The sequence below is a fragment of the Salvelinus sp. IW2-2015 genome, linkage group LG2 (genome assembly GCF_002910315.2).
Source record: "Salvelinus sp. IW2-2015 linkage group LG2, ASM291031v2, whole genome shotgun sequence".
In the NCBI taxonomy this organism is placed as follows: domain Eukaryota; kingdom Metazoa; phylum Chordata; class Actinopteri; order Salmoniformes; family Salmonidae; genus Salvelinus; species Salvelinus sp. IW2-2015.
The window spans coordinates 2690157-2700975 of record NC_036839.1 but is presented as its reverse complement, the minus strand read 5'-3'; positions in this window follow the sequence as shown (position 1 = coordinate 2700975).

Below are 10819 nucleotides of genomic sequence, written 5' to 3'. Positions count from 1 at the left end.
ACAATAACTAATGGAATGTGGCCAAAGCTTTTACACAAGGCAATAAACACACACATACAATTCCTTCAGAAAGTATTCACACCTCTTGAACGTTGTCCACATTTTGATGTGTTGCAGCCTGAATAAAACATTGATTAAATTGCGATTTATTGTGTAGTTATGTTTTTCAAAATGTTTACAAATCAATTAAAAGTGAAAAGCTGAAACATCTTGGCAATAAGAATTCAACCTCTTTGTTATGGCAAGCCTAAATAAGTGCAGGAGTAAAAATGATGTTAATAAGTCACATAATAAGTTGCATGGACTTTGTGTGCAATAATAGTGTTTCACATGATTTTTGAATGACTACCTCATCTCTGTACCCCACACATACAATTATCTGCAGTGAAATTCAAACACAGATTCAACCACAAAGACCAAGGAGCTTTCCTACGCCTCGCAAAGAAGGGCACCTATTGCTAGATGGGTAAAAATGTAAAAGCAGACATTGAATATCCCTTTCAGCAAAATAAAGTTATTAATACACTTTGGATGTTGTATCAATACACCCAGTCACTACAAACATTTAGGCGTCCTATATAACTCAGTTGCCAGAGACGAAGGAAACCGCTCAAGGATTTCGCCATTGGTGACTTTAAAACAGTTACAGAGTTGAATGGCTGTGACAGGAGACAACTGAGGATGGATCAACAACATTGGTTTCACGTATACTCCCTCTCCGGCGCACACTTCTCACCATCGTTACGCGTACCAGCGCCTCATCAGACTCACCTGGACTTCATCACCTTCTTGATTACCTTCCCTATATCTGTCACTCCCTTTGGTTTCTTCCCCAGGCGCTATTGTTTCTGTTCAGTTGTTTCATGTCTGTACGCTGCTCGTGTTTCTTGTTTTGTCCATGTTCATTTACTTATAACATGATTCACTCCCTGTACTTGCTTCCCGATTCTCAGCGAACACGTTAAAATTGTAGTTACTCCACAATACTAACCTAATTGACAGAGTGAAAACAAGGAAGCCTTTACAGAATAAAAATATTCCAAAACATGCATCCTGATTGCAACAAGTAATACTGCAAAAGATGTGGCAAAGCAATTCACTTTTTATCCTGAATAAAAAGTGTTATGTTTGGGGAAAATCCAATACAACACATTACTGAGTATCACTCTTCATATTTTCAAGTATAGAGGTGGCTGCATCATATTACGGGTATGTTTGTAATTCATTAAGGATTGGGGAGTTTTTCAGAATAAAAACTAAATGGAATGGAGCTAAGCACAGGCAAAATCCTAGAGGAAACCTGGTTCAGTCTGCTTTCCACCAGATACTGGGAGATGAATGCACCTTTAAGCAGAACAATAACCTAAAACACAAGGCCAAATGTACACTGGAGTTGCTTACCAAGAAGATAATGAACGTTCCTTAGTGGGCGAGTTACAGTTTTGATTTAAATCTACTTGAAAATCTATGGCAAGCAGAGACCCACCTGTTTTGAGACCCATATTTTTAGCAACAAAAAATATATATACAGTGGGGAGAACAAGTATTTGAAACACTGCCGATTTTGCAGGTTTTCCTACTTACAAAGCATGTAGAGGTCTGCAATTTTTATCATAGGTACACTTCAACTGTGAGAGACGGAATCTAAAACAAAATCCAGAAAATCACATTGTATGATTTTTAAGTAATTAATTTGCATTTTATTGCATGACATAAGTATTTGATACATCAGAAAAGCAGAACTTAATATTTGGTACAGAAACCTTTGTTTGCAATTACAGACATCATATGTTTCCTGTAGTTCTTGACCAGGTTTGCACACACTGCAGCAGGGATTTTGGTCACTCCTCATACAGACCTTCTCCAGATCCTTCAGGTTTCGGGGCTGTCGCTGGGCAATACAGACTTTCAGCTCCTCCAAAGATTTTCTATTGGGTTCAGGTCTGGAGACTGGCTAGGCCACTCCAGGACCTTGAGATGCTTCTTACGGAGCCACTCCTTAGTTTCCCTGGCTGTGTGTTTTGGGTCGTTGTCATGCTGGAAGACCCAGCCACGACCCATCTTCAATGCTCTTACTGAGGGAAGGAGGTTGTTGGCCAAGATCTCGCGATACATGGCCCCATCCATCCCCCCTCAATACGGTGCAGTCGTCTGTCCCCTTTGCAGAAAAGCATCCCCGCCGAGCGACCGCCGAGCGCCACCTGAACAGGAAGAGGCACCATCTTCGGCGGGATTCGTGACAACGGCGTAGTGTGTTACTAATGGTTTCTTTGAGACTGTGGTCCCAGCTCTTTTCAGGTCATTGACCAGGTCCTGCCGTGTAGTTCTGGGCTGATCCCTCACCTTCCTCATGATCATTGATGCCCCACGAGGTGAGATCTTGCATGGAGCCCAGACCGAGGGTGATTGACCGTCATTTTGAACTTCTTCCATTTTCGAATAATTGCGCCAACAGTTGTCGCCTTCTCACCAAGCCTGCTTTGACTATTGTCCTGTAGCCCATCCCAGCCTTGTGCAGGTCTACAATTTTACCCCTGATGTCCTTACACAGCTCTCTGGTCTTGGCCATTGTGGAGAGGTTGGAGTCTGTTTGATTGAGTGTGTGGACAGGTGTCTTTTATACAGGTAACGAGCTCAAACATGTGCAGTTAATCAGGTAATGAGTGGAGAACAGGAGGGCTTCTTAAAGAAAAAACTAATAGGGTCTGTGAGAGACGGAATTCTTAACTGGTTGGTAGGGTGAATCAAATACTTATGTCATGCTAATAAATGCAAATTAATTACTTAAAAATCATACAATGTGATTTTCTGGTTTTGTTTTAGATTCCGTCTCTCACAGTTGAGTGTACCTATGATAAAAATTACAGACCTCTACATGCTTTGTAAGTAGGAAAACCTGCAAAATCAAATACGTGTTCTCCCCGCTGTATATACGCAAATTTCAAGATGGCGTAGCAGTCGGAAGTGTTTTGTCTTGTCCCGTCTGTTCCCGTGTTTATATCGCTTTCTTTGTTTATATTTTAATCTCATTTACCCTCTCTACGGACTGAATAATACTCCCCTTGCAACCCGCCTCACCATGTGGTACGATCGTGCTATTTTCCTTTACTTAGAACCGGAAACGCCCATTAAGACTGCTAACCAGCACTAAATGTCATCCTTAACTACACTCATTTTCATACAAGAAGAACTGCAAAGGGGCCCGGAGTTGCAATCTACTGCAGAGAATAGCCTGCAGAGTTATGGTCATAGCTATCGCAGGTCTGTTCAAACCATTTGAGCTTCCTACTTCTAAAAATCAATCTTTTCAGAAACAAGTCTCTCAACCGTTGCATGTTTGTTATAGACCTTCCCCTCAGCCCCCAGCTGTGCCCTGGACACCATATGTGAATTGATTGCCCCCCATCTATCTTCAGAGTTCGTACTGTTAGGTGACCTAAACTGGGATATGCTTAACACCCCGGCCGTCCTACAATCTAAGCTAGAATCCCTCAATCTCACACAAATTATCAAGGAACCTACCAGGTACAACCCTAAATCCAAAACAATGGGCACCCTCTTCGATATCATCCTGCCAAACTTGCCCTCTAAATACACCTCTGCTGTCTTCAACCAGGATCTCAGTGATCACTGACTCATTGCCTGTTTCCGTAATGGGTCAGCGGTCCAACGACCACCCCTCATCACTGTCAAACGCTCCCTAAAACATTTCAGCGAACAGGCCTTTCTAATCGACCTGGCCCGGGTATCCTGGATGGATTGACCTTATCCCGTCAGTAGAGGATGCCTGGTTGTTCTTTAAAAGTAATTTCCTCACCATCTTAAATAAGCATGCCCCATTCCCAAAAAATTTAAATAAGAACAGATATAGCCCTTGGTTCACCCCAGACTTGACTGCCCTTGACCAGCACAAAAACATCCTGTGGCGTTCTGCATTAGCATCGAATAGCCCCCGCAATATGCAACTTTTCAGGGAAGTCAGGAACCAATATACACAGTGCGTTAGGAAAGCTAAGGCTAGCTTTTTCAAACATAAATTTGCATCCTGTAGCACTAATTCCAAAAAGTTTTGGGACACTTAAGTCCATGGAGAGTAAGAGCACCTCCTCCCAGCTGCCCACTGCACTGAGGCTAGGAAACACTGTCACCACCGATAAATCTATGATAATTGATCATTTTCATAAGAATTTTTCTACGGCTGGCTATGCTTTCCACCTGGCTACCCCTACCCCGATCAACAGCCCTGCACCCCCCACAGCAACTTGCCCAAACCTCCCACATTTCTCCTTCACCCAAATCCAAAAAGCTGATGTTCTGAAAGAGTGGCAAAATCTGGACCCCTACAAATCAGCTGGGCTAGACAATCTGGACCCTCTATTTCTAAAATTATCCGCCGCAATTGTTGCAACCCCTATTACTAGCCTGTTCAACCTCTCTTTCGTATCGTCTGAGATCCCCAAAGATTGGAAAGCTGCCGCGGTCATCCCCCTCTTCAAAGGGGGAGACACTCTAGACCCAAACTGTTACAGACCTATATCTATCCTACCTTGCCTTTCTAAGGTCTTTGTAAGCCAAGTTAAAAAACAAATRACTGACCTTTTCGAATCCCACCGTACCTTCTCCACTATGCAACCTGGTTTCCGACCTGGTCATAGGTGTACCTCAGCCACACTCAAGGTTCTAAACGACATCATAGCCGCCATCAATAAGAGACATTACTGTGCAGCTGTATTCATTGACCTGGCCAAGGCTTTCGACTCTGTCAATCACCACATTCTTATTGGCAGACTCGACAGCCTTAGTTTCTCAAATGATTGCCTCGCCTGGTTCACCAACTACTTCTCAGATAGAGTTCAGTGTGTCAAATTGGAGGGCCTGTTGACCAGACCTCTGGCAGTCTCTATGGGGGTGCCACAGGGTTCAAATCTCGGGCCGACTCTATTCTCTGTATACATCAATGCTCTTGCTGCTGGTGATTCTCTGATCCACCTCTACGCAGACGACACCAATGCCATACAACTCTCCTTCCGTGGCATCCAAATGCAAGTAAAACTAAATGCATGCTATTCAACCGATCGCTGCCCGCACCTGCCCGCCCGTCCAGCATCACTACTCTGGACGGCTCTGACTTAGAATACGTGGACAACTACAAATACCTAGGTGTCTGGTTAGACTGTAAACTCACCTTCCAGACTCACATTAAGCATCTCCAATCCAAAATTAAATCTAGAATCAGCTTCCTATATCGCAACAATGCATCCTTCACTCATGCTGCCAACATACCCTCGTAAAACTGACCATCCTACCAATCCTCGACTTCGGCGATGTCATCTATAAAATAGCCTCCACTCAACAAATTGAATGCAGTCTGTCACAGTGCCATCCGTTTTGTCACCAAAGCCCCATACACTTCCCACCACTGTGACCTGTACGCTCTCGTTGGTTGGCCCTCGCTTCATATTCGTCGCCAAACCCACTGGCTACAGGTTATCTACAAGTCTCTGCTAGGTAAAGCCCCGCCTTATCTCAGCTCACTGGTCACCATAGCAGCACCCACTCGTAGCACGTGCTCCAGTAGGTATATCTCACTGGTCACTCCCAAAGCCAATTCCTCCTTTGGTCGCCTTTCCTTCCAGTTCTCTGCTGCCAATGACTGGAACGAACTGCAAAAATCACTGAAGCTGGAGACTCATATCTCCCTCACTAGCTTTAAGCATCAGCTGTCAGAGCAGCTCACAGATCACTGCACCTGTAAACAGCCCATCGATCTACCTACCTCATCCCCATACTGTATTTATTTATTTATCTTGCCCCTTTTGGACTCCAGTATCTCTACTTGCACATTCATCTTCTGCATATCTACCATTCCAGTGTTTAATTGCTATATTGTAAATACTTCGACCATGGCCTATTTATTGCCTTAACTCCCTTATCTTACCTCATTTGCACTCACTGTATATAGACTTTTTGTTTTCTTTTGTTCTACTGTATTACTGACTGTATGTTTGTTTATTCCATGTGTAACTCTGTGTTGTTGTATGTGTCGAATTGCTATGCGTTATCTTGGCCAGGTCGCAGTTGCAATTGAGAACTTGTTCTCAACTAGCCTACCTGGTTAAATAAAGGTGAAAGAAAAAAAAGCCACCTAGTTAACGTTAGTGACAACAAATTGGATTTCATAACACATCAACGAAATGGATGATGGACAACCACAAAGGAATACATACCATACTAATTGGAGTGTCCCGGATTTACATGTGCTATGTTACGTCTACCCCTAAGTCCAGGTTGCAGCAAACATTTATCCGACACTGAGACAAGACCTAGACACTCAATATGGGGTCTGGACACCGGACTATAACATTGGTGCTGGCAAATCTCTCCTTTAATTATGAAGCATCTGATTGAACATCAGGCCTGGAATGGAGAGAGGAGAGAATGGGGGTGGTGGTGTCATAGAAGACTGTCTGTCATCCTGTGAATGAGATTTCCCTGCGTGTCCATTCATCTCCACCGCCTGCGACAGCGCCAGTACTCCACACTACACACCTATGCTGAGTCCTAAATGGCACCCCGTTCCTCATATAACATACTGCGCTACATAGGGAATAGAGTGCCATTTGGGACACAGCCCTGGTACTCCACTACACACCCAGTTTGCAGCACTGTGTCACATTTCAAGACAGGCAGCAATACTTTGAAAGCAACCAACCTTCTCCCCGGCCGTAGATCGTTACCCGTGTTTGTTGCTGTCTGGGGGCTTTGAAGCTGAGACCTTTGAACACAGGGGATTTGCCAATTGTTTGAAAGTGAGTCTGAGTCACACACAGGGCAGCATATGTATCTGACATTCTATACATCTGTGCCTATGGGAAGTTATGATGCTGGAGAAGTGGTCAACAGCGGATTTCAGAGGGTAATTGGGTGAGATTAGATGTGGAAAAGGTTTGGTAGAAAGAAATGTTTTTCAGAGACCAATACTTCTTACAAATGGACAAAAGAGTTTCACATTCAAAAGAGACAAAAATATTATGGAGGCAAGTAAGCTAGGCCAATGTAGCCTACAGCAGGGGTTTGCAAACTGGGGTCCGCGAAGGTACTGTCAGGAAGTCCAGGATCCAGTTGCAGAGGGAGGTGTTTAGTCCCAGGGTCCTTAGCTTAGTGATGAGCTTCGTGGGCACTATGGTGTTGAACGCTGAGCTGTAGTCAATGAACAGCATTCTCACATACAGTGGGGAGAACAAGTATTTGATACACTGCCGACTTTGCAGGTTTTCCTACTTACAAAGCATGTAGAGGTCTGTAACTTTTATCATAGGTGCACTTCAAATCCAGAAAATCACATTGTATGATTTTTAAGTAATTAATTTGCATTTTATTGCATGACATAAGTATTTGATCACCTACCAACCAGTAAGAATTCCGTCTCTCACAGACCTGTTAGTTTTTCTTTAAGAAGTCCTCCTGTTCTCCACTCATTACCTGTATTAACTGCACATGTTTGAACTTGTTACCTGTATAAAAGACACCTGTCCTCACACTCAATCAAACAGACTCCAACCTCTCCACAAAGGCCAAGACCAGAGAGCTGTGTAAGGACATCAGGGGTAAAATTGTAGACCTGCACAAGGCTGGGATGGGCTACAGGACAATAGVCAAGCAGCTTGGTGAGAAGGCAACAACTGTTGGCGCAATTATTAGAAAATGGAAGAAGTTCAAGATGACGGTCAATCACCCTCGGTCTGGGGCTCCATGCAAGATCTCACCTCGTGGGGCATCAATGATCATGAGAAAGGTGAGGGATCAGCCCAGAACTACACGGCAGGACCTAAGTTCTTAAGTTCTAAGACTTAAGTTCTGCTTTTCTAATGTATCAAATACTTATGTCATGCAATAAAATGCAAATTAATTACTTAAAAATCATACAATGTGATTTTCTGGATTTTTGTTTTAGATTCCGTCTCTCACAGTTGAAGTGTCCCTATGATAAAAATTACAGACCTCTACATGCTTTGTAAGTAGGAAAACCTGCAAAATCGGCAGTGTATCAAATACTTATTCTCCCCACTGTATGCACACATCACTTTTCAGTTTTTTATTTACTCAATTTTTTTTCATTTCACTTCACCAATTTGGACTATTTTGTGTATGTCCATTACATGAAATCCAAATAAAAATCTATTTAAATGACAGGTTGTATTGCAACAAAATAGGAAAAACGCCAAGGGGGATGAACCCTATTAATTTCTATTACAGGGCTCCAGACTATCATTTTCTGCTAGTGTCACTGGTGCCACTTACTTTTACAGTTGGTGGCACCAGCCCATGATTTGGTCTGACCCAAATAACGAGCAATCATCTAATAAAGTAATTAATTGTGATTTATTAAGAAGTATAATAAATAGACTGCTGAGGTATTCAATAAATAAGTTATTTAATCTAACACATACAAGCAGGAATGGTATGACTCAAGATTTTTGATGGGCAACATAATCCAGTGATTGTCATGGATTTTGTGCTCACAATTAGACTATATATTTTTTACGGTCAAAATAGGACTCCAGAATGCCCTTTTTTTTTATATAGAGATGAATTACAGACATCGTTATGTGTACTAACTAATATCATAAGCTAATTAATTTGGGGTTCAACACCTGAAGAAGTAGAAACTAAAAACACATTTACTAGATTGCTAACTCTAAATATAATACCCACTGCTAGTAACCATGTATTCATCCAACAGTAAATGTTATGTTCTAAAAAACAATTGGAGTTTGTAGGCTATGACCCATGAGACCTACAAGGCCTCGTAATGGCTGGTTCCCATTCCGTGCACGCAGCACTCCATATCTCAAATCCATATCAAATATTTTGGTTGTGAAATAGTTGTTATTGAGCTGAATATTGAGAAATAAATAATTATACCTACAGAAAGCTGAGACCCTCCTCTCTTTGACAGGGACAAGGAGACAAAGCTTGTTATATGTTTGGGGGGGAGGAGAGTGGCTTTCTCATCACATCAGCAGGCCCCAGCTATGGCACAGGCAAAGGGGCAGGGGAGACATGAGGATAATGCACTTTACTGTTTGACTAAATCATGTTGGCTGTCTAACAGATCACAGAGTCGGAGCAGGTCGCTTTCCTAATGTCGCGTTCGACTTTGAATGTGAGTTTGCGTGACCTCAGCTCAGCCAGAAACCCGGGCTGGCCCATCTTGGTAGAGGGGGCGTCCGTTGCCCACTGATCAGCCAAAAGCTCATTTTCGGTTAGTATAACATAGAAATTGCGTAAAAATCTATAAAATATATATTTACACAGGCCCATGGGCCGTGGGCCATGTCACATTTTTCATTGTTTTATTTGTATATAAAAAACATATTTTTGTGTTTCAATTTCGACCAGCCCACCCAACAAAAAACGCTCCAGCCCATCTGGCATTTGCAAGAATTACCAGATGGCCATTCCACCCTTGACAAATATATATTGAACAAAAATATAAACGTAACATGTTTTCTTTATTTTTTCTTTATTTCACCTTTATTTCACCAGGTAGGCCAGTTGAGAACAAGTTGTCATTTACAACTGTGAAGCAAAGCAGTGCGACAAACTGCAAAGCAGTGCGACAAAAACAACAACACAGAGTTACACATAAACAAACGTACAGTCAATAACACAATAGAAAAATATATGTACAGTGTGTGCAAATGTAGAAGATTATGGAGGTAAGGCAATAAATAGGCCATAGAGGCAAAATAATTACAATTTAGCATTAACACTGGAGTGATAGATGTGCAGATGATGATGTGCAAGTACAGATACAGGGGTGCAAAAGAGCAAGAAGATAAATAACAATATGGGGATGAGGTAGTTGGGTGTGCTATTTACAGATTGGCTGTGTACAGGTACAGTGATCGGTAAGCTGCTCTGACAGCTGATGCTTAAAGTTAGAGACGGAGATATAAGTCTCCAGCTTCAGTGATTTTTGCAATTCGTTCCAGTCATTGGCAGCAGAGAACTGGAAGGAAAGGCGGCCAAAGGAAGTGTTGGCTTTGGGGATGACCAGTGAACCTGTTGAGGCGCGAGCTACGGGTGGGTGTTGCTATGGTGACCAGTGAGCTGAGATAAGGCGGGGCTTTACCTAGCAAAGACTTATAGATGACCTGGAGCCAGTGGGTTTGGCGACGAATATGAAGTGAGGGCCAGCCAACGAGAGCGTACAGGTCGCAGTGGTGGGTAGTATATTCAATTAGGAAAGTGTTGGTCCCATGTTTAATAATCTGAAATAAAAGATCCCAGAAATGTTGCATATGCACAAAAAGCATATTTCTCTCAAATGTTGTGCACAAATATGTTTACATCCTTGTTTTTGAGCATTTCTCCTTTGTCAAGATAATCCATCCACCTGACTAGTGTGGCATATCAAGAAGCTGATTAAACAGCATGATCCTTACACAGGTGCACCTTGTGCTGGGGACAATAAAAGGCCACTTTAAAATGTGCAGTTTTGTCACACAACACATGCCACAGATGTCTCAAGTTTTTAAGGAGCATGCAGTTGGAATGTTGACTGCAGAAATGTCCACCAGAGCTGTTGCCAGTGAATTTAATGTTAATTTCTCTACCATAAGCCGTCTCCAACATCGTTTTAGAGAATTTGGCAGTACGTCCAACCGGCCTCACAACCGCAGACCATGTGTAACCACACCAGCCCAGGACCTCCACATCCGGCTTCTTCACCTGCGGGATTGTCTGAGGAGTATTTCTGTCTGTAATAAAGCCCTTTTGTGGGGAAAACCATATTCTAATTGGCTGGGCATAG